The following is a 24,167-nucleotide window of genomic DNA, read 5'->3' on the forward strand; positions in this document are numbered from 1 at the left end:
TTTAGTTTATTTTTACCTATTTTTAAAAAAAAAGTTTCAAAGTTTGTTGGCGACAGCAGAATCAGGTAGAAAACAGGCTAAAAACATACACTTGTATGTCTGGCCTAATCAAGATGTTAAACCAAGAAGGGTCTTAATAGGAGAGGTTAAAAGTGCAATTTGTTAATATGGTTGACTGCTTAAAATATTTCAATATCTAGGATGTTTATGTTAGTGGAAACCACATTCATATTAAAGCAATGTAAGAATATTTTATTTTGCTTCGCTGAATCAAGAATATTGGCAGTACCAGAAAGGGTGGTTTACAAATCCCTATCCAAGTCAGAAACAATCCATTGTATAAGCAGTGTTATTCTGGAATAGTGTATAGGCTGGAGAGAGTTTGAGTCTGAAACAGTGAAACTACAGTTGCACGTCTTTCCCCAATATTTCAGCCCACTTTCTGAAGACGATTACTGGAAGCTAATAGAATAAACATGCAACATAAAAGCTTTCCTCGTCGTGATAGCTTTTGTTTTTGACCAGGGAAATAAGCTGCAGTTTTGAGGTTGTGCACAAGTCACATACATCTTATGCATTGTGCATGGAAATGAAAACTATTATATTTTATTCCCTATTATGTTTTAGAAATTATGTTGCATTTTGTTTTAATGTCTCAAATTATTCTTGAGGCTGTTGACATAAGCATGATACAATACAACTTTAATTCAATAGCCATTCATTTTCCAATATGCTCTCTCTCTCATATATATATATATATATATATATATATGCTGCCATGTAAATGTAATGACCTTAAGTGCTCATTTTAAACCTAATTGCAATGGAAGAAGCTGTGGCCCTAGAAGAATGGTACATATGCTGTATTTCAGGGAGAACCCTGGTAGGAATGAGTTAAATGATTATTGGATGGGTTGGGGTCTGGGAGAGGTAATTGGGCAATTTGGGGCCACGCCTACTGGTTAAGGATGCACACACACCTGGGCTGCATTAATTAATTAGCCCAAGAGCTTAAAAGTTTGCTTCTTTCCACAGTAGGTGTTTGAGACTGGAATCCACATGCTGAGAGAAATGAAATGATTAAGCTAAAAAGCGTTTGTGGTGCTTTGGGTTATTTTTACTATGATGTTAGTTCATTATTATTAGTATTAGTATTACCAGGATCCCGTGAGGGTGAATGGGAAAGGTTTTTTTTTGTTTTGTTATGTGCTTAAACCACATCTCTCATCAGATAGGACACCATTGGAAACCATATTTTCCTGTGTCCAGCTATTCTGTCCCTCATAGGTGTGCAGCATGTCAAAATGATCGTGAAGCGAAGCTTTTTCAGAGCATTGCCATGTGGATTATTGTTGGGTTTTAGAAATGTATTGAAAACATGGAGTGATGCATGACTGTGGTAAATAAGTGAGGACTTGGCAAAGATATCCATTTATGTGGACTCTAATACCATATTAATCCAAAAGTATGAGGGCGAGCTAGGGCAGCAAAACCCTGCAGTCATGCAAAATGATCACGGTAGCACGAATTTAAAGGGCTTAGGCCCACCAACAGTTCCGTTTGAACTGCAGGATAAGTACGATTACTACAGTAACTTGTGGAAGTAGTGGCTTTGTTTGAAGGATAAATACATTAACATGAGCCTAGTCTTGTATCGATCATTAAAACCCTTAATCACTGTCATCGCTGTTTCCAAAATGGAGATTATCGCTTTGCATCTCATTTAGGAAAGGAAAAAGGAAAAGTTTACAATGTGGGGTGAGATTTCATAGATGGATAATGAAGATCATTTTAAGAGAACCAATGTGAATTTGATGCTAAAGGAACTGTTGAGCAGTAGGGAAAAAGCCCACTGTTGAAAAATGCAAACATAATGAAATGGGTTAAGTAATTAAATGGCTCCCCTCCCTTCTTTTATTTTCTTTTTCTGCTTTTTGCAAACCATCAAAGCACTTGAGTCTAAGTATCTGATCATTTCTGTGTGGTATGACTCAGTCTTGGAAAGGAAATTGGGGAAGTCTGAAAATACGCCTACTATAACCATATGTACAAGGGCTGTGTTACCTAATGAGCCTGAGGTTTGCTTTACATAATTTTATAGTCGCGATCCCACAAGGGCGAATGGCAGAGTTTGTTTTTATTTTTCATGAAAACTGCTGCTTTGTGTGAGTGCCCTGAAATTCAGTGTAGTCTTGCGTATTTGGGCAGTGACAGTTTTTGTACTCCAGCACTTTTGAAATCAACCATGAATATGAGGTTAAAGTGCAGACTGTCATCTTTAATTTGAAGGCACATTACAGCCATTCCTATACACGGTACATTACAGCTTTTATTGTACATATTATTGCATGTGTTTTTTATACATGGTTCCCATTTTAGGGGAGCAAAACTAATGGGGCAATTAGCTGATCAGCTTGACCGGTGTGTCTGCATCATTAGTTTATACACAGTAAAGCTTACAAAAGGTCTAGAGTTTGTTCTTTGTCTGGAATTTGTAATCTGAAGAAAAACACGTGGTGGTGTTTTCAACATACAAAAATGCCGAGTTATTCAGACATATACAAAGTCATTAGCACTTGCAAAATCTAGGCCTGCCATTAAAAGTACTGGTATCAAAATTACGCCAAGTATACAACAAACAATGTTGGCTACCTAAGCAAACTCAAATGAAACGTTCTGTATTCCACTGACGGTAGCAGGACGAATTCTGAAGTGAACAAGAACATCTTATCTCTGATCAAACCAAATACCTCAACACTCATTGGGTGGTACTTCACCTTGCTGCAATACAATGATTCCAAACATTGCTAAAACAACCAAGGAGTTTTAAGGGCCAAAAGGAGAATGTTATTGCCTGACTAAGTCATTCACCTGACCTGAATCCAATTGTATCTTTATCCAGAGGAATGAATGTTCAACTGAGGGCAAAACAAACAGGAAGTGAAGATGGCTGCAGTACAAATCTGGCAGAGCATTACTTGAGAAGATACCTAGAGCTTCTCTGTTGCAAACTTCAGGCCAGCGTCGAATGCAAAGGATTTGCCATGAAGTACTAAATGTGACCACTTAATAGTTTGTCCGATTACTGTTGGTTGCCCCAAAATTGATTCTTACCTGAACCTGTCCTTCCTCTCCATTAAATGTACATATTTTCTGTAGTTTTTTTCTTCTCTTGCTTTTTTTTTTTTTTTTTTTTTAAATACAAAGCTGTTTTTCCCTAAACTATTTTTAACCCTCTGGGGTCTAAGGGTAAAATGAGGCACACTGGTGATTCTGCGATGCTCTGTAAATTTCATCAACTTTATATACAGTGATTCCAAAGTGTTTCATATCTTTGTTTTCAGCACAAACTCCGCTACAAGAATATGGCAGCAGTAAGTAGGTCATAATCATGTGTGGATTGTAAACTGCTCTAAAATCACACAAACTGTAAACAGTAGTTTTGAACATGCACAGGAATGTTGTAATGAAACACACTAAACAATTGTGACTAAGACTTTTGGTCACTGAAATGTGTTCATCCCCATACCCAAGACCTGTTCAAGGTCTTGGGTATCAAAAGATGACAAAATATTTTTGCAAATCCAATGAGAAATATAAAATAAATTGCTAAAAGTAAGTGTTGTGACTTTCAACACCAGGTGAAAATGGGAGGGCTAATGGCCTTTCTGTAATGAATATTTATTGAGTAGGAGGACCTGCCAGCTAAGTAGGCTATTCACACCTGGCCGCATGCCTCCCCACCTCTAAGACAAAGACTTTTCACAAAGCAATACACAGTGAGCCGTTTAGAAGACAGAAACAAAAGCCGCGTTTCCACCAAAAGTACTTTTAGTCCCAGGAACTACTTTGCAAGGAACTAAAAGGTTCCTTCATCCCATGGTTGTCTGCGTTTCCACTGCGGTCTAAAGTCCCGCGAAGATTAGGCAACTGTCGTTGGTAGTTGAACTTGGACCGTTGTTATGCAACAAACAGGATATAGGCCAATAGTCAGATTGTAACCGTTTTATATATCCTCTCAAACACATTCATTATGTTTTCATGCGAACATTTGCTTTCATGTCTTGACATCCAAAGCCACAGAATGCATTCACATTTGTATGTATAACTGGCAACAACAGCAGAAAACATGCACACGTTGTAAACAATTTGCTGTTTGATTACTTTCTCATCGTCAATTCCATATAGGCTAATCGCAAAATGACAAGAATAGAACGAAAACTCGGACTTGCGTGAAAATTTAAATTAGTAGTGGTACAGCCACCGATTGCTTTCCTTCGAAGTTACTGCTAGCCGAGCAGCGAAGTGTGCCCTCCAGATGCGAACCATGCACCATAAATTAGTCCATAGTCTTCCTGGCCTTTTTGCGGAATTGAAGAATGCCAGAGTAAAATTACGGCAGTCTGAAAAAGCTAAAGGGACGATTACTAGAATTAACCTGTTATTTTACCATGACAAAGTGCGGAAGGTGATTTCCAGTTTGCTTTTACTGTATCACCAATGTGAATTACGCAGAACTACCGCATACCTCACATAACCGTATCAAACGTTTTGAGTCAATTACAACGGGCTAACAAAGAAAATCCGGAAGAAAATATTCAGCAACCGAATTAATCCGTTTGAATGTTTTGGTACGTAATATGCTGTCCCAGCACGAATGCTGAGCATTTTATAAAACAAATACTAAAGCAAGAAAAGAACAGAAGAGCACACGTTATAATTCCAAGACGTTGGCAGGCTATAACCAAAAGTAGGCTACTGCGCCGCATAACATACAAGTTTGATTTGAAGTTATTATGAAAATAAATTGGTTTGCGCCTGCATATTTTTAAACATGGCGCCTGAAAATAAACACAAAAATGCTGCGAGTACTCGACCAATCAGAAATGTTCAGCGCTGCAAGCTCCACCCAAAAGGTTCCTGTACTTTCGGAAAGTACTACCCCCGAGCAGGAACTTTTTGGGGGGTAAAATAAAGCCCCCGGAACTAAATTTAGACCCTAGTTCCTGCGGTGGAAACGCGGCTAAAGACATCTTTTGATTTTGGTACATTCATTGAAGTAAATTATATGAATGGGAGATGCAATTCACACACACTTCCAGGTTATTTCAGAATCAACTTTATTAGGCAAAGTGCATAATATAAAAAGAGCATTTACACAATATAAACCATTATTTCTGCTTCACGCACACAATTTGACTCCAGAATGGTTGCCACAAGTGCCTTACAAAACAACAAACACAAAAGCCAATGAATATAAAAAGTGCTTAATGTAAAAAGAGCATCTACACAATATAGGCTACACCATTATTTTATATATTTTGTGTATAATCTTTCAAAGTTGCAAGTGCCATTTTGCAAAACCGTTCCTGTCTGGCTGTAAGCACAGGGGGACATCACATTCCTTGCACTTCCACGGAGTGTTCTGTTCGTTCCCGAAGTCCGTCCTGCAAAGTATGCATGTCTTGCGACCAATCGAAGCCACCTTGCTGGCATCCAGAGTCTGTGAGGCTGTAGGCACAGGCACATGACCATAACTTTCCCGTCTTGTTACATTAGGTGCCTTCTGTGAGACACCACACAGCTGCGCAGTGAGCTCCTCCATGAAGGCCTTGTGAGGCATTGCTTCCTGTTGTCCCAGTGATGACAGTTCTTTAGGTAGGGTGTATGCATTTGTGGCAGCAATGTCCAAGAAATGTAAAAACAATTTCCGGTACCATCTCATTGTTTTGTGCTGTGCTGTGTAATACTGTATCAGTTGGTCAGACAGATCAACACCCCCCATGTGTGCATTGTACTGGATGATAGGTGATGGGCATGGAAAGTTCTTTGAAATCCAGACACCATCTTGCTTCACCCTCCGCTGTATTGTGTCCGCAGTGAATGCTGCATGGATGGTGGAACAGACAGACACCTCTCGTGTGTCCATCCACTTCACAAAAACCAGAGGACCATCCCTTATCCACCGTAAAACTCCTCTTCCTGACTTCTTAGTCAGAGCATTACATGCAGTGCGTGGACATTCCTTCCTGTTCTCCCTATATGTCCCGCAAGCACCAATGTTTTGTCCATACAAGTCCCTGAAGAGCTTTGGGCTCGTATAGAAATTGTCCATGTACACATGATATCCGGAACCCAAGAATGCACGATTCACAAGTGACATTACAGAGTTATATGAAAGTCCTTGTCCTGTCTGAAAGCTGTTCTTTCCTGTGTACACAGCAAAATCCACAGTGTATCCATTGCTGGAGTCACAACAAGTACAAACAACTTGAAACCCCACTTTGTTGGCTTTTCTTTCATGTACTGTGTCATACCAGTCTTTGCTTTGGTTGCTACCATTCTTTCATCCACTGCAAGGTTGCTGCGAGGATGATGAAAGGCTTTGCAGGCATACTGAATTGCGTCCATGAGAGGCCTGACCCGGAAGAGTTTGTCATGCTGCGGCGTGCCCCGCTTCCTGTCATTTTCTTGGTCCTTGTCTGCATCACTCATGTGTACATTCCAGCAAATAGTTCTGTATCTGTCATTACGGTTGCTGGGAATGAGACAGAGAAAATGCTACTTTTCCGCCAGTAATCTCTGATTTGGTCCAGCTTTACCATACACCATGTAAAAAATCAGTCCAATGTACCTGTAGAATTCCTCTATCCCAATGTCAGTCCATTTATACTTGCTCCCTTTTGCTATTGCCCTGGCAGCATGCTCGTTAGTGTTCTTGCACAGTGTCCTGACAGCATCCGTAGAGAAAAACAGTTTGAACAAATCCAGAGGAGTCTGGGCTTCTGCCGGACTCAGCTGCACTCCAGGTTGCCGCGCAGGACGGAAACACATCACCGGTGGGGCCACATCAGCAGCTTTCTCAGTTTTCCATGACCGAGCTGGCTGAGCTGCTTGCTGCTTGCTGACTGGTGTCCTCTTGCCACATGTTTCACTATCAATGAAACATTAGCTAAACAATGCCTCAATCTGAAGTAGGTCTTTTTAGCTAAGTGGTTAGTTTATTTCCCGAACTTACATGCAATATGCTAATTTCGATTGTGCGAGGACACCCAGTTTTAGAATCCTAGCCACGCCAATACACGTCACGCATAGGTTATTTACGTACAGGGATCAAATAAAATACAGTTGCAGTGCAATTTTTTGAGATGCAGTATTGAATCGTTCGTAGTGTGGGAATTTACAAACGCGCATATTACTGGATATTCCTACAAACACACAGATAAGTTGCAATACAGTACACACTACCAATATTATTGTAAGAAATACACTTACTCATGAAGTTGATCCTCAGCTGGATCAGTTCGCAGTTCGAAATGACACCGTTCTTCATCAGTGTCAGCTTCAGTGTCCGGACCTGATGAGTTGTTCGCGTCTTCATCGTCGCTGTCCCACAAAGCATGAAGAACGTCCAGTCCAGTCATTCGTGCCATTTTCCGAAATGAAATGTAAGGATTGCCCGAGAAGACGTGGGCTATGCTTCTGTATGACATTTTATCCTTGTTTACAGTAGGCGCTCTCGCACATCAAACGCATCGCCCCTCCCCTGCCATCGATAGCAATTAGCATGTCATTATCTTGTGAATGTGGTCTGGGCGTACTTACTGCTGAGCGAAAATCACATATTAATGAGAGACTTAACACATGGCAATGGTCTGTTTGATCTAATTTTAAATAGCTTAAAACAATTCATATTTTGTCAATGGACACATTGGAATGCCACGATTCTAAGGTTTATGTCAATGTCTTTGTGTCTGTATGATAAAAGCTCGCGAAGTTATTCATCCAAATAGGAAGGAACGGTCAGAGAGGTAAGACTCAATCCAGTCAAGGACTGTACCGCGGATCCCTGTTGCTGCCAGGGAGGACAGGAGGGTAGAGTGGTCCACAGTGTCAAATGCAGCGGAGAGGTCTAGAAGAATCAGGACAGAGGAGAGGGAGGCTGCTCGTGCGGCATGGAGTGACTCACTGACCGAGAGGAGTGCAGTCTCGGTCGAGTGGCCAGGCCTGAAGCCAGACTGGTGGGGATCAAGCAGGTTGTTCTCAGAGAAGAAAGCAGAGAGCTGGTTAGATGCAGCACGTTCAAGTGTTTTGGATATGAAAGGGAGGAGAGATACCGGGCGGTAGTTCTGAATGACTGAAGGATCTAGTGTGGGTTTCTTCAGCAGCGGGGTGATGTGGGCCTTCTTGAAGGATGAGGGGAAACATCCAGAAGATAGGGAGGAGTTCACGAGGGAGGCGACAAAAGGGAGGATGTCTGGTGTGATTGCTTGAAGGAGAGATGAGGGGATAGGGTCGAGGGCGCAGGTGGTAGGGCGGTGAGTGAGCAGAAGCTGGGAGACTTCAGTGTCTGAGAGGAGAGAAAATGTGGAGAAACAGGGGGCGGAGGACGCAGAGGGGGCAAAGGAGCTGCAGATGTCTGCAATCTTTTCGTCAAAGAATGCTGCAAAGTCATCTGCAGTGAAGGAAGACTGGGGTGGAGGAGGTGGCACGCTGAGGAGAGAAGAGAAAATAGAGAAAAGTTGACGAGGGTTAGAAATGCAGTTATGAATTTTGGTTTGGTAGAATTTTGCCTTAGCGGCAGTGACAGCAGAAGAGAACTCTGTCAGGAGAGACTGATAGGCTGAGAGGTCAGATGGGTCCCTGGATTTGGCCCACTTCCTCTCAGCAGCGCGGAGGGTGGCCCTGGAGGTGCGTAGGATGTCAGACATCCATGGACTGGGAGGGGATGAACGTGCTGGCCTAGGGACGAAGGGGCATAGGGAGTTGAGTGCTGAGGAGAGAGATGACGTTAGGGTGGAGGATGCAGAGTTAGTGGGGAGCTTGGAAAATGATTGAAGAGGGGGGAGGGAAGCAGTCACTCTGGGAGCAAGAGAAGAGGGTGATAGGGAGCGGAGGTTACGGCGGAAAAGTTTAAAATCTAACGCGGTATGTAATTAGTAAATGAACGCAGATACTTATCCAACTCTAGCAGGACGGATTTCGGCAGTTCTACGCACCTGGACGAATTATACACTTACTGTTGCGCGTGATGATGTCTGCGCTGTCGTTGCGCTTCTCTCTGGGACGTGCGTTTTGATGACCATATAGGGTCTGTCTTGGGAGACGATGTTCAGGCATCCTAAGGACGTGCCCAACCCAGCGGAGTTGGCGCTGTAGCAAAGTTGCTTCCACACTGGTTGGCTGGGTACGTTGGAGGATGGATGTATGGGGTATGCGGTCCTGCCAGGTGACTTTTAGGATGCGCATGAGGCACTTGATGTTAAATGATTCCAGCAGGCGTATGTGACGTCGATACGGGGTCCATGCATCGGCACCGTACAATAAGGTGGAGACAGACTGCTTGGTAAACTGCTACCTTTGTGAACAGCTTTAGGTTGATGCTCTCAAAGATGCGAGAGCAGTCTGCCATAAGAGGAAGAAGCATGATTGATTCAAGCTTGGATGTCATCATCAATTTGGTAGTTTGCAAGGATGCTGCCTAGATAGCAGAACTAGTGGACCACCTTTAGTGGCGTGCCATGGATACTAAACACTGGGGGGGTGGATACAGGAGCTGAAGTCTGGACAATAATTTCTGTATTTTGGGTGTTGATCTGAAGGCAGATGGCACTGTAGATTTCAGCTATTGTGTCCAGTGCGTGTTGCACTGCAGCAGGGGTGTGCGCAAGGAGGGTGCAATCGTCTGCATATTGAAGCTCGCGTATGGTGGTGGTTGCGGTCCTGGTGAAGGCTTGTAGACGGCGGAGGTTGAAAAGGTTGCCGTCAAGGCGAAACTGAAGCTGGACCCCATCATCATTGGCTCGGAGGGACTTGTGTACCAGGAGAGTTACTGCTGCCAGAAAGAGATTGAAGATAACTGGAGCAAGTACGCAACCCTGCTTTACCCAAACCTGTACAGGAAAAGGTGGGGATTTTTGTCCGCGGATGAGCACACAGGCTTGCGTGCCTGATGGAGTGTCTGGCCTTACTAAGACTAGCAGCTATATTATTAGATAGGACACAATAACCTCTTCAGCTCTCTTCAGTAGGCCAGGCCTTCCCCAAAAATCAGGCTAATTATTAATAAAGCCTATACAACTAGATGAGCACCACTCCAACAGCCAGTGATTTAGCGAGGATAGCCTACTGTAGACCTTGTCGCTCCTACGAGCTGGAAGCGGGCCAGAGCATACTACTTCCCGACACATCTTTTTAGCCACTGCACACACCGATACAAAGTTATTTTTGGTGACCTCCGATTGACTCAATCGGATGTCATTGGTGCCGACGTGGATAATAATCCTAGAATATTTCAGTTTACTTTTAGCCGGCACTCTTAGATTAGCCTTGATGTCAGTAGCTCTGTCACCAGGAATACACTGTACTATGGTTCCTGGTGTCTCTAACCTCACGTTTCTCAAAATACTATCCCCTATGATCAGGGCTTTCTCAGTAGGTGTGTTACTGAGTGGGGAATATCGGTTGGAAACTCGAGTTGGGTGCTGCTCGGCGGCCCGAGGCCAACAGCTATGTTTCTTTTGTACGGTGACAAAATTGTCCTGCAGCGAGGACACTGGCGGCGGAGAAACACTCGCATCTAGACTAGCATCCGGCTCGGGCAAAAGGGAGTCTAAGAAAGTCTCTCTCTCCTTTATCTGATATAATGTCTGAATGCGGGCCTCTAACTCAGCTACTTTTTGTGCCAATTCTGAATTAATTTGACACCACAAATACCATTACTCGTACAGTTGGCAACAGAGCTAAGGCTAAACGTGCAACAGTCGGTGCAGGAAATGGAAGCAATTATGCACTCTTACCGTATTTTCTTTAGTTGTTCGCTTCTTTCAAGATGCAAGATGCCAATAGGTGATAGAATTTTTAAGATCCAAAAATACATTTGGAATAAAAGTTTGCTGAATTAAGCAGAGCAAACTCAACTGCAGTAAACTCGCCTTCTCAGGGAACAGTTTCCCAGAATCCAATCAAGTCGTGGCAAAGCAGGAGTTTGTTTTCCAAACATTGTATGTCACAGGATTTGGGCCTAATTGTCCATAAATTGCATCTTGACTCTGCATACCATTCTTATTTTGTTTTTCATGAGCCTGTCAGCAAGGTGAGGTATTTAATATTCATTTGAAACATTTACGTACCTGTGCGTCGACTCTATCCGAACACAAGTGCATTAACAGTTAACTTATTCCACATGTAATTTTTATTTGATTTAATTTGGTAATTATTATGAAAGATATGAATTATCAATCAAATCACCAAATTCATTGACAGGCAGAGCAAACTGTTTGGATCAACGTTTATCAAAGCGTACAACTCACAACCAAGTGAAAATTAAGAAATTTATTAAGTGACAACAAATATCTACATCTAATCTAAAGACGAGGTTCAGTTACCGTAAAACAATGAACAAAGGTTACAGATATGGACAGTCGCACAAGAAATGAATGAGAGAAGATTCCAAACCACAGCTTTTGTCCCAAAGTAATCCAAAATGCAGAAACCAAAAGGCAGCAGAATAGTCCAAAAGAACCAGCGATGAAATGTAGAACGGCAGACCTAGATGCAGGACTCATAGGCCCACTACCAGCTGTTACAAAACGACCTCCTTCCAAGTTGCCCAAACTGACTGACCAAAAGAAAGCCACATATTTGACCGGGTGAAAGAGGAGGGGGCAGGAGCATGGACACCCTCTCTGACATACACATAGGGGTTGATGTGCTGCTTCACCGTCTCATCACTGAGCATCCCACTCACAAAATTACCTTCGGACCCTGTCATCACTCGTCAGGAGTATTCCAGACGTAGGCTCTAACAATCACCCATAAGCACACGGGGTCATTCTTATGTTCCCAGGGTCCTATGTTCCCCAGATTTATATGGCACATAATGGGAACATGACAAAGGGCCTTATGTTCCAGGGTCCTATGTTCCCCAGCTCTACATATGTGCTCTCCCAGAGTCTCATGTTCCCAAGGTTCTAGGACCCTGAGAACATAGAAACACTCCAAAGCACACCCTCACAACAAGCACATAGGTCCATACAGAGAACTTACTAACAAACGTACTGTACAACACCTTTATTCAAACAGGAACAAAAGACAGTTACACCTTTAGACTTACACCTCAACTCAACACTACATTCACCTGGAAACAAAACAAATTCATGAACGTAGTTCCTGTGGGTAATCCGAAGATTGTGTTGCCGGTTTTACCTCTATGAGAAACAGCTGATGGCTGTTCTCTGGCAGAAGAGGGAAGATGGCCCTTAACCCCTGGAAAGGAGGCACCTTCTGTCAATCACTCCCGCTTGACCGTAATGACATGGCAATTGGGAGCCATTACACTTCCCACGTCTACCTCCAGGCCTTTTCTTTCCCGAATCTTGTACCATGGAAGGCCCTTGAGTACATGCTCCTTCTGCCTGGGTCTGTTTTGCACAAAACTCAGGCTGTACAGGAACCTGTTAACACCAGGAGCGCCGGACCATTTCCTGGCATTCAAATAACTTTTCGCGCGGCCAGGGTCAAATGACACATTAGCCTTCAAACTGGAAATATTCGCATTGTTCGCTAGATGGCGCTTATTAGACACGAGCTGACAAAGGTTGCCAGCCCATTGTCCTAATGAAATATTTGCGAGATTTTAGACTGTCAGAGTATCAGAGTAAGTTATGTTTTAGTTACGGCTCGGCATTCTAGTCAACACATTGTTGCAATATAAATGTATTTAGAATAAACAGTATGTCTGTATGAAGAGATGAGTCATGAAAGCTAACATAAACAGATTGTAGGGAGGTCAAACCTGTTTTTCAAAAACAAATTTGACAGTTTATTCTTCATGCATAATATCATAAATGCTAATAATCATAGGCTAACAACATATAAATCGCCAATTTGCCAGAATATAACTGTAATACGATTTTTAAAATTAGCCGCTTCCCTCCGCATGTGATCACTGATCACTGTCGTTGGAGGGAAACGCATCATCACCCGTGCGAATTTTAGGGTCGGGTTTTCTGTTTTATAAAAATACATGTAAAAAATATTCAACGAGTTTTTTTCCGGTGACCAGAAAACATGTAGGCTAGGCTACACTGGCAAGCAGGTCATAGCTGGCTGTGACTATTCGACTGGGGATTCGAAATCCAAAGTCTCTTATTCATCGTAGGCTAATTACAAAAAACACCCATTCGTAACACTGAATAATACCGCACTGTACATAAGACCTTAGCAACCAAGTGGGATTTCAAAACGGATTATCGCTTCAGCGCACACACAAAGTCAAATTGAGATAGCAACAAAGTAAAAAGACGAGAGACCTGTCTTCAGTAATTTGCTTTATTAGATCAAAAAGCATACAGCACATTGTTAGGAAGTTGAAACGATTTTGAAAATATAACGTTAGCTAAATATATAGCTAGCAAGTTGAATTATTTAGAATCACCCCGCAAATCAATAAATAAAAAATCTATATAAAACATTAGCAATAGAGCTGCTGGTAATGCGGTAACGCCGTCAGCATTCAAGACAGAGCTTGGGTTGCATTTTTGTACATTTGCCGCAGACAAGTCGTTTACACTTGTCACAGATATCACAAGTTTTGTTCCCTCCACATCTGGATACCTGGCAGCGTTTTCTTTTTAGTGACCGCTCTCGCTGTGGTGTGTTGGGGGTTTCTGGACTGCAGAGGGGCGCTAGGACGGTACGCCGCGGAGCTGCCTTTGCGGTCATGTGATTTGCACGCAACTCCTTGGCCAACTCAAGAATAAATCTTCTCCGACTAATTGTTTTGTTCATGCATTGCGTGTACAAAACATGGGCGTTGATTGCAGCCAGATCCAAAATGTTGTAAAAAACGGCAACTGGCCAACGACGACTGCCCCCCTTGACCGAATACAGCCGTGCCATCTGGTCCAAAACATCCACTCCCATTTTGTTGCGTTGTAATGGGCGATGGTTTCTGGCAGTTTTTGGCATCAGTGTCGATCGATACGGTTTTGTGCATAGTGCTCAAAATGCACACATTTTTCTTGGGCTTGCACTGATAAACCGTAAGTGTAGCGTGTCCAGCTCTCCAGATCGTGGTGGAAAATCTCTCTTGATTTTGTGCCTTCGCAGAAGGGGCACTTCTCTCCTCTTTTTGTTCATGGTACCCACCAATGTAGTTTTTTTTGCGTGTAGATTGTTCGCCAGGGCAATCGATGTGAAGAAATTGTCCGAGGTTATATTTCTTCCTTTTCCGACGAAGGGTTCCACAAGGCGCATGACCACATTGTCAGCTAATCGTTCACCGACAGGCCTCGCCTCATCTTTCCCAAGGTATGGGAAAGCGTTCAGCATGTACTTCGTTTCAACGTCGGCTGCTATCCAGAACTTTATCCCAAATTTATCTGGTTTAGTAGCAATGTACTGCGTGAAACGGCACCGCGCTTTAGTTGGGAACAACTGCTCATCAACAGTTATGTTTTCTCCAGGTGTGTAACACGCAGTACTGTTGCTTACAAATTTGCTCCATATTTCGGAAATAATGGCAAATTTGTCTTTCTCAAGACGTGTTGGCCTTGTGTCCTTGTCATCAAATCTGAGAATAGCGCATGATGTCCCGAAACCTTTGCCGCGACATAGTTTCATTGAAAAATTGATTTCCCAAGTCTGAAGACAAAGTCTTCTAAATTCATACTTTTACCGCCAGTGATGCCTCGTAAATACAGCAGTCCCACGAAAGCTTTCAATTCGTCGACTGACAGGTCCCAGTTTTCTGCACCATTTCTGTGGGCTTCTGCCACAGTATACTTGACAATCTGCCCCCACATCAGAATGTCAATCAGACATAGCAGACTGCTCAGCGGACTTACAATGTTCTCCTTGGCGCACCGTGTGGGCCCAGCCTTTTCCTGTAAGACATTGCAGGATGGTGCTCTGCCCAGAGCATTACCAGCAGTCTGTTCGACCCAAACTGTCCCATCATTACATTACATTACATTATAGGCATTTAGCTGACGCTCTTATCCAGAGCGACTTACAACAGTGTAACCAAACTCAGGATCAAGTCCACTTAAGTCCATTGAACAAAATGCAGATAAAAAGCCTTTACTATGATAGCATACATTAAGGAGAAACAAGATAGTCTGAACCAAAAATTTTTTTTTTTTTTTTTTTTTTTTAATTATGTTATGGGAGGGGGTTTAGGGAAGAGGAGAGAGGTACACAGAGAAGAGGTGCGACTTGAGTTTCCGTTTGAAGGTGCTCAGACACTCTGCTGCTCTGACCTCCACTGGAAGATCGTTCCACCATCGTGGGGCCAGAACTGCAAAGAGTCGAGACCTTGTTGCTGCTCGTGTTGGGGGAGGAATCAGCCGCCCTGTAGTAGCCGATCGGAGCGATCTGGCCGGCTTGTAGGGTCTGATCATCTTCTGCAGATAACCAGGAGCTGACCCCTTGACTGCTTGGAAAGCAAGCACCAGTGTCTTAAACCGGATGCGAGCTTGCACTGGTAGCCAGTGGAGGGAGATGAGAAGGGAGTGACGTGGGAGTCACGAGGGAGGTTGTAAACCAGACGTGCTGCTGCATTCTGGATGAGCTGAAGGGGTCTGGTGGCTGATGCTGGGAGGCCAGCCAGGAGGGAGTTGCAGTAGTCCAGACGTGACAGTATCATGGCCTGGACCAGGAGCTGTGTGGAATAATTGGTGAGGAGTGGTCTTATTCTGCGGATATTGTACAGGATGAACCTGCACGACCGGGTGGTTGCCGCGATATTCTCAGAGAGTGACAGCCTGTTGTCCAGCACAACTCCAAGATTTCGGGCACTCTGCGAAGGGTGTAGGGGAGTGTCTCCTAAAGAAATGGGCAGATGAGAAGTGGGAGAGGTAAGAGAAGGAATATGGAGAAGTTCCGTTTTGCTTGTGTTGAGCTTGAGCTGGTGTTTGGTCATCCAGCTCTGGATGTCACTCAGGCAGGCGGATATGCGATCGGAGACCTGAGTGTCTGTGGGAGAGAAAGAGTAGAAAAGTTGAATATCATCTGCATAGAGATGATATGACATGCCATGGGCGGCAATAACAGGGCCAAGGGACCTAGTATACAGAGAAAAGAGGAGGGGACCAAGGACAGAGCCCTGAGGGACCCCAGTTGTGAGGGGACGAGGAGCTGATACTGCACCGGCCCAGGCAACCTGGAAGGAGCGGCCGGAGAGATAGGACGCAATCCAGTTGAGGGCTGGTCCGCAAATTCCCAATTCTGTCAGGGAAGACAGAAGTGTAGGATGGTCAACGGTGTCGAAGGCAGCTGAGAGGTCAAGAAGAATTAGGACAGATGAACGGGATGCTGCGTGTGCTGCGTGGAGAGACTCAGTGACGGAGAGCAGGGCAGTCTCCGTCGAGTGACCGGGTCTGAAATCTACTTATCACGCAACGGAACCGGTAGCAGACGCGAAGCACACGAGTTGGTTACACTTCTGGTGTCTAACCAGAGAACCACAGTTAAAATACCCACGTCGCTCTAAAAGCCCTATTATTGTGCAAATGCACCTGAAACTAATGACACAATTAAAAACAATAAATCAATAAAATTAGCTTCACAAAAGAAGTTAGTTCCTAACCGACGCACGTGACCTCAATTACAAGCAATTCTATAACGCCAAACAGCTGATTCGACTAACCGCGTAAAACCCTACTGCACGCAATACAAGTAAAAACTTAAAATCTACTTATCACGCAACGGAACCGGTAGCAGACGCGAAGCACACGAGTTGGTTACACTTCTTCCATCGTTTGCCCTTTCCTCTCTCTCTGAGACAAATTCAGTCGTAGTCGCAGTCTCAGTTTCAACTTCAGAATCAGATTCAGAAGCTGAATCAAATTCAATATCCAGCTCCAACTCCTCATCGCCCGAATCCATTTCACTGGCATCCTGAATCAGGTCCAAAGCTTGCTTGGCAGAGTATCTCTGTGGTCGTGTGTTCATCTTGGCAAGCGATACCAAACCGAACTGGTCGCCGAAATAATCATGCTTCTCTTTTATAGCCATATTTTCGTAGCCCAATAATAATTTGAATAGAAATTATTATAACAGCCCCGCCCATGCCATTATAGTTTCAGGTGTGAGGGGCGTGGTGTGGTGCGTGAAAAGTCAATTCCTTGATAGGATGTAACATCCATAACATGTTACATTAACAATCTTTTCGATTAAAACTTTGATAATTATGTAGATGCCTAAATGTGAATACTCTGCGTAAAAATTAAAAAAAGTTGCACATAATAGCAACATCTGCAAACGTGTAGGATATCTGTTTCCATTGTGTGGTATTTTAACATGGATGCATTTCATTTTAACCCTTATATAAATTTTTCCACTTGCATAACTATGTAGGACTATGATTTTCGTTTGTGTAGGAATACAAACGAAATTCACAGGCATTTTAGAGAGATAACGAAACGATCGCAATATTTTAAATATTTTAAAAGAATATAAATAATGATACATTTATTCCTGGTTATTTGACGTGATTCTTGCTTGGGCTGTCAATCCTATGATAGTGTAAGAAAATTGTTCATTACATGTGCCGATCATTAGTAACATTAGTGGTAGCGACCTGTTTCTCCCGATTGGTAACTGTAAATGTATTGCTGAAAGTGGAATAGTAATTATGTGGGCAATTAGTTTCATAAACTCCATAAACCCTATCAATGGTTGCGTGGACATGGTAAAGCACAGAGACGCCTATATTCCCACGCAACGCATCCCGATAGTTTATGCATGTACTGTTGCATCTACGCAGACAGCGTGAGCAGTCTTCTAACACAGTTCCTAACGTGCAAGGCTCTAATTTTTGAATATGAAACAAGGTCCGAACCTATTATGACTAGAAATAAGTAAAACTTAAAAAACAAGTAAAAATGTGACACTTGTATCTTTGTTTTGGGCATTTATCTTTTTACTACTCAGTAGGCCTAAAAGGCCTACTCATGATAATAGCTTCAAAAAAACTACCAGCTATTCACGCACGATCGTTCACGCTCATCCATTGAATCGTCCCTCACCCCTCCCCCAGCACCAGAATACTGAATTCTTTAGATGCCTTTAGCGAAACCAGAGCTGATAGTTTTTTCTCTATGGCCCCGAGTCAAACCCAGTAGGTGTGAATGTTCAGCTTCGCAGAGGGGTGTGATTTTCTTCCTCTTCACGACACCAGTGATGGCGATTGGAGACTTCACCTCAATAGACCTAACTTATATTTCAAAACCTACATTTTCAACTGTGAAAACAATATTTAAAAATTTCCATTCAATCTATGGATAAGCAAATGTATTTATTGATATCAAATCAATAAACAAGAAAATCAATATAAAACATTAGTAGGCTAAATGTTAATAGTAAACATAAAACATCAGTAATAACAAGCCCAAATCCGCAATAGCTGCGACCGCGCATGCATCCACAGGAGGACACTTTTGTGGACCAACTGACCAACAAACTAAAGAGCTGCTGGTCGCCTATATGCCGCGGAGTTTGTAAGCTTAGCTGCCTTTGCCATCATGTGATTTGACATTGCAAGTTCGGTCGATAGCACATTGCTCAAGATGCCGTCTCATCTTTATACGTGCATGCATGAATATGTGCTTTCGTTTCTAAGTAAGTGAAAAATTACGGTCAGCATAACCATGCTGTGCCATGCTTCGCTAAAGCATCAGAAGTTTTCTGTGTTCTCGGGTGGGGGAGGGGTGAGCGTTGAATGTCCCATACAGATCAGTGGTCTTACCCTTACCCTTAGATTGACATGTGAATGTCCCACTTGAGAATGGTTCACTTATGCCACGTGTGAATGTTTGAAAGTTGATCTCTCCAGGGAGAGGTAAAATGTTCTATTTGTCCGGCACATAATATTATTATGTTATGTTAGCCTACTCAAAAATAATACAAGTATTTTGCTTAGCCGTAATTCGTTACGCTACAAAGTATGCCTTGTATTACTTTTAGTTACGCAACAATCTCTCGCTCTTGCTTATACTTTTTTTTCTATTTAGTTTACTGTTTTTAAAAAAAGATTTTTATTACTAGTTTACTCAACGGAATAACAGCATACACCACACGAACACATCACAAGACACTTCACATTTGAGAAATCATTTTTGATTGTAGGCTATGTAATAGTTACATTTATTGTTCTCTCAAGTAGCCTAAAGGTTAATACTATGTTTTTAAAAAATTGTGGAGTTATACATAATAGCAACTGCAAAGCCTAGCCTAACCGGACATCGTGTCACCACTCGCGTGCTTCCACAATGATTTTTTCCCCCCAAAACCTTTACTCCCTGAAACGAATGTCCCCTATTTCCTGGTCCCTCAAAAGCCAAATGTGTCACGTCACATTTTTACTTCACAGAAAATAGGATATGATACAGCTATAATTTTTTTAGCATATTTTGTGTGTGTGTGTGTGTGTGTGTATATACATCAACGAGCAAGGTATGCTTGATCAGAACTCACAGAAAGTCCACTGATAACAAGTGCACTAAATAAACATAATCCGTCTGGGATAAATGCATAGGAAATTTTCCGAGGGAACCGATGGCAGAAGAAACGTCCGAGTTGGTGTACAAAAAGACGTCTTCACTGAAACACTCTATAAATAAACTAATTAACAGCCGAAACAAACCATGACTAACTATAAACTAACAAACTACGCTATGATTCAAATATATTTTTATCATGCTGTATTGTAGTGGTTTCTTTATTTTAGGTTGTTTTTGCAATAGTGTTACAGTTTGTAGTCCTAAAACCCGGAAGTAAGTTGGCATTCGGTTCTCATCAGATTTCTCCCGTGGGGATTTAGTTTTCTGCCGAAAGTAAGGTTTGTGGTGAACGTAAGCCTAAATGAGCTTCACGATTGTTTGTCAACCGTGGATTTCTAAGCTGTCAAGTTTCTATATTGAAACTACAAGAGCGGTCACATTTTTGCAATAACCACTCTTGTTTTACTAGCTCGCATGCACGCTGAGCGTCGAACGCTAAGCGTGAGTGAGCGGCGAACCCATAGAACTCGTAAAACAAAACGTGAAACTGTTTTAGGCATAAATTAACCATAGGTCTTATTTTCGGAAGAAAACTAAATCCCTATTGGAAAAATGCATTGGCGATCTGGCGAGGGAACCCATGGCGGAAGAAACGTCCGGGTTGGCCTAAAAAAAAGACTGTAATATTCTATGAATAAACAAATTAACAGCCGAAACAAATAGCGCTTCGAATATATTTTTATCTTGTTATATTGTAGTCGTTTCTTTAGCTTAGATTTAGTTTTTTCAATATCATACGCAGCATTGTTGTTGTACGTGAACGTGTCGCATGCAGCCATTGTGCACGAGAATGATAATGCATAAAATTGATTGTTTATGCATTTGAAGACGGATCAATTTTGAAGACGGATCAATTTTATTTTAACCCTTATTTAGAAATTTCCAGTTGTATAATAACTGTAAAAATAAAATGTAGGGCTATGATTTCAGAACACAAGGGAAAGGCATAGGCATAAACAAATGATCACAAAACGAACGCAATAGCCTATAAAAATATTTTTTAAGATCACATATTTAAAACATTATATAATGTATTATTCAAAATAAACATAAACAAATATTTCTACTAACAAAATAAATAAAACATTCGTACAAATATAAATGCGTGTCCACCGCGATGAAAAGTATATCCTTGCGCCTCCTGGTGTGGTGAAGGAAAACTGACTCCTTAGTCTGAAGACGGCCGTAATTTAACAACACTGTTATAACACACACGGAAGTGAAATAAGGTGCTTTTAACATTTTCCAAACGGGACTTTGACATTCCTACTACGCTGGTACGTAAAGAACAAATATTTAGGAAAAGTCAGTGAATGCGGATGATGTAGCTTGCTAGTAACTAAATGAAAAAAATCCTAAACTCCGAAATATCTCAGTGACAGGTCAAATGACCTGTCACAGCGCTCCTAGTGTTAAAGGTGAATTCCTGGTTAGGTGAAGTCAGGGCTGGGAGACTGTGGGAACTGGATTTTGTGCACATGATCCAGGGGGGAGGGGACCAGGGGCTCTCCCTCTAGTGGTGGGATGTTTTTGCCTGCGTCTGGCCCTCAGCATTTTTTATTTTGGATCCCTATTAACTGTCGCCCGAATGACTGCTAGTCTTCTTGGGGTCCACATAAAATATTAAAAAGGACATAACAACATGACAGACTTCAATACATATACATGTTCACATGATTATAGACATTACAGTGTGACAGATGATAATATTAATACCTTGAAAAGACTGTGGTCAAGTAAGTCCAGTCATATGGTCGGCTATGAACCACTGCAGTCCCTCAGGCACGGAGGAGCGCTTGCAACCACCTTTTGACCCACGGGCTACAGTCCAGGGTTTGTTTTTATTAAAACAGTAAAAGCTAGGACAGCGGGGACAAGACATACAATATACTTAAACATAAACACAGTAGGATCTAGGCACGTGGAGTAAGTAGGTGACGGGTAGGCACACATGCAAGGGGACAGAGGATACGGCAACACCGTGTGACTTAAACTTCTAGCCGGCTTGGCTACGGAGTAAATTCGAATGGTACAATGGAGTGTAGGCTATCCGTGTTATAATGTATTTGATCATACCACAGTTAAACAACCACCTAGCTATTAGTCTCTGTCGTATATGGCCTTGATGGGCTCTTTAGTTCCTTGTTTTCTTTTTAGAAAAAATAGCTCTGCCGCAATAGCAAGGTGTTGTTTTTATTTACAATGCTTAAAATTACAAAAACCAAGTCCCAAAAAGTGTATATAACACAAAAGGGTACTTTACAGTCAAAAAAAAAAAAATAATAACAAAAAGAAAAACAATATTCAAAATTTACCTTTATTTATTTATTTTTTATAAACTTGATTTTTCCATTCAGAGGAATAGGTACAAAGTTACAGGTGACATCTCTCATTCTAGACCCCCCTGTCAGGATGCGTGCGTGGGGTTAGGACCCAAATGCGGAGTGGGAAAAACTCCAAAAGGGTAGAACAAAAGACTTTACTTAACAAAAAGGGAACAAGGAAACAGGTGGTATGTAATTAGTAAATGAACGCAGATACTTATCCAACTCTAGCAGGACGGATTTCGGCAGTTCTACGCACCTGGACAAATTATACTCTTACTACCTAAACTGCGAGTTAGCTGGACTAATGAAGCGTCGCTCCGAGTGTACCTAATTAGCAACTGAAAACCTGAGTCGAATAACGTGCTGATTACACAGGTTCACAGTCTGTAATAGTGCAATAATCGCAATCTATCAATTCTAAGAATCAAAGTGGTAGATAGAAGCCTAACACAACCTAAAAACAAAGAACAGTTACCACACAGGGAAAAGTTAAAAATCTAACGCGGTATGTAATTAGTAAATGAACGCAGATACTTATCCAACTCTAGCAGGATAAATCAGAATCAGAATCAGAATCGGGTTTATTGCCAAGTAGGTTTACACATACAAGGAATTTGTTTTGGTCAGGTGGTGCGTAACAGTGAACATAAAATAAGATAAATAGAGTAAGATGAACATAGTGCAGTAAAAAACATAACAGACATAACATAACATAACATAAACATAGTGCAAAACAATAACAATAGTGCAAGGGGATAAAGTGATTTTAAGTACAGGTGCTGTCTGTTGGTGTCCGTGGGGGTCAGGATAACAGTACAGTGTCAGTGGTATCACTGGGGGTCCCGGGCCTTGTTGATGAGGCCAGCTGCAGTCGGGAAAAAACTGTTCTTATGACGTGAGGTTTTGGTCCTGATGGACCGCAGCCTCCTGCCGGAGGGGAGTGTTTGCAAGAGTTTGTGTCCAGGGTGGGAGGGGTCGGCCACAATCTTTCCTGCCCGCCTCAGGGCCCTGGAGGTGTGCAGATCCTGGAGGGATGGCAGATTGCAGCCAATCACCCTCTCAGCGGCGCGAATGATACGCTGCAGTCTGCCCTTGTCCTTGGCAGTGGCAGCAGCGTACCAGATGGTGATGGAGGAGGTGAGGATGGACTCAATGATGGCAGTGTAGAAGTGCACCATCATTGTCATTGGCAGGTTGAACTTCTTCAGCTGCCGCAGGAAGTACATCCTCTGCTGAGCCTTCTTGGTGAGGGAGGTGATGTTCAGCTCCCACTTGAGGTCCTGGGTGATGATGGTGCCCAGGAAGCAGAAGGACTCCACAGTGTCGACTGGGGAGTCATGCAGGGTGATGGGGGCGGGTGGGGCTGCGTTCCTTCTGAAGTCCACAACCATCTCTACTGTCTTTAGGGCGTTGAGCTCCAGGTTGTTATGGCTGCACCAGGACACCAGATAGTCAATCTCTGTCCTGTAGGCGGACTCATCCTCACCAGAGATGAGTCCAATGAGAGTGGTGTCGTCTGCAAACTTCAGGAGCTTGACTGACTGATGACTGGAGGTGCAGCTATTGATATACAGGGAGAAGAGTAGAGGAGAAAGGACGCAGCCTTGAGGGGAGCCGGTGCTGATGGTCCGGGAGTCGGAGACGTGTTTCCCCAGCTTCACGTGCTGCTTCCTGTCAGACAGGAAGTCGGTGATCCACCTGCAGGTGCAGTCAGGCACATGCAGCTGGGAGAGCTTGTCCTGTAGTAGAGCCGGGATGATGGTATTGAAGGCGGAGCTGAAGTCCACAAACAGGATCCTGACATAGGTTCCTGCAGTGTCCAGGTGCTGGAGGATGAAGTGGAGGGCCATGTTTACAGCATCGTCCACAGACCTGTTGGCTCTGTATGCGAACTGCAGGGGGTCCAGGAGTGGGTCCGTGATGGTTTTGAGGTGGGACAGTACAAGGCGCTCAAAAGACTTCATTACCACAGAGGTCAGGGCGACGGGTCTGTAGTCTGAGTCCTGCGGTCCTTGTTTTTTTGGGGACGGGGATAATGGTAGAGGTCTTGAAGCAGGCTGGTACGTGGCATGTCTCCAGTGAGGTGTTAAAAATGTCTGTGAACACCGGAGACAGCTGATCGGCACAGTGCTTCAGGGTGGAGGGAGAGACAGAGTCTGGTCCAGTTGCTTTGCGGGGGTTCTGTCTCTTGAATAGTCTGTTAACGTCCCTCTCCAGGAGGGAGAGAGTCGTCATTGTGATAGGGGAGGGGGAGGGGGCCTCTGAGGTGGGTGAT

This window comes from Anguilla rostrata, chromosome 12 (genome assembly GCF_018555375.3).
Source record: "Anguilla rostrata isolate EN2019 chromosome 12, ASM1855537v3, whole genome shotgun sequence".
NCBI lineage: Eukaryota > Metazoa > Chordata > Actinopteri > Anguilliformes > Anguillidae > Anguilla > Anguilla rostrata.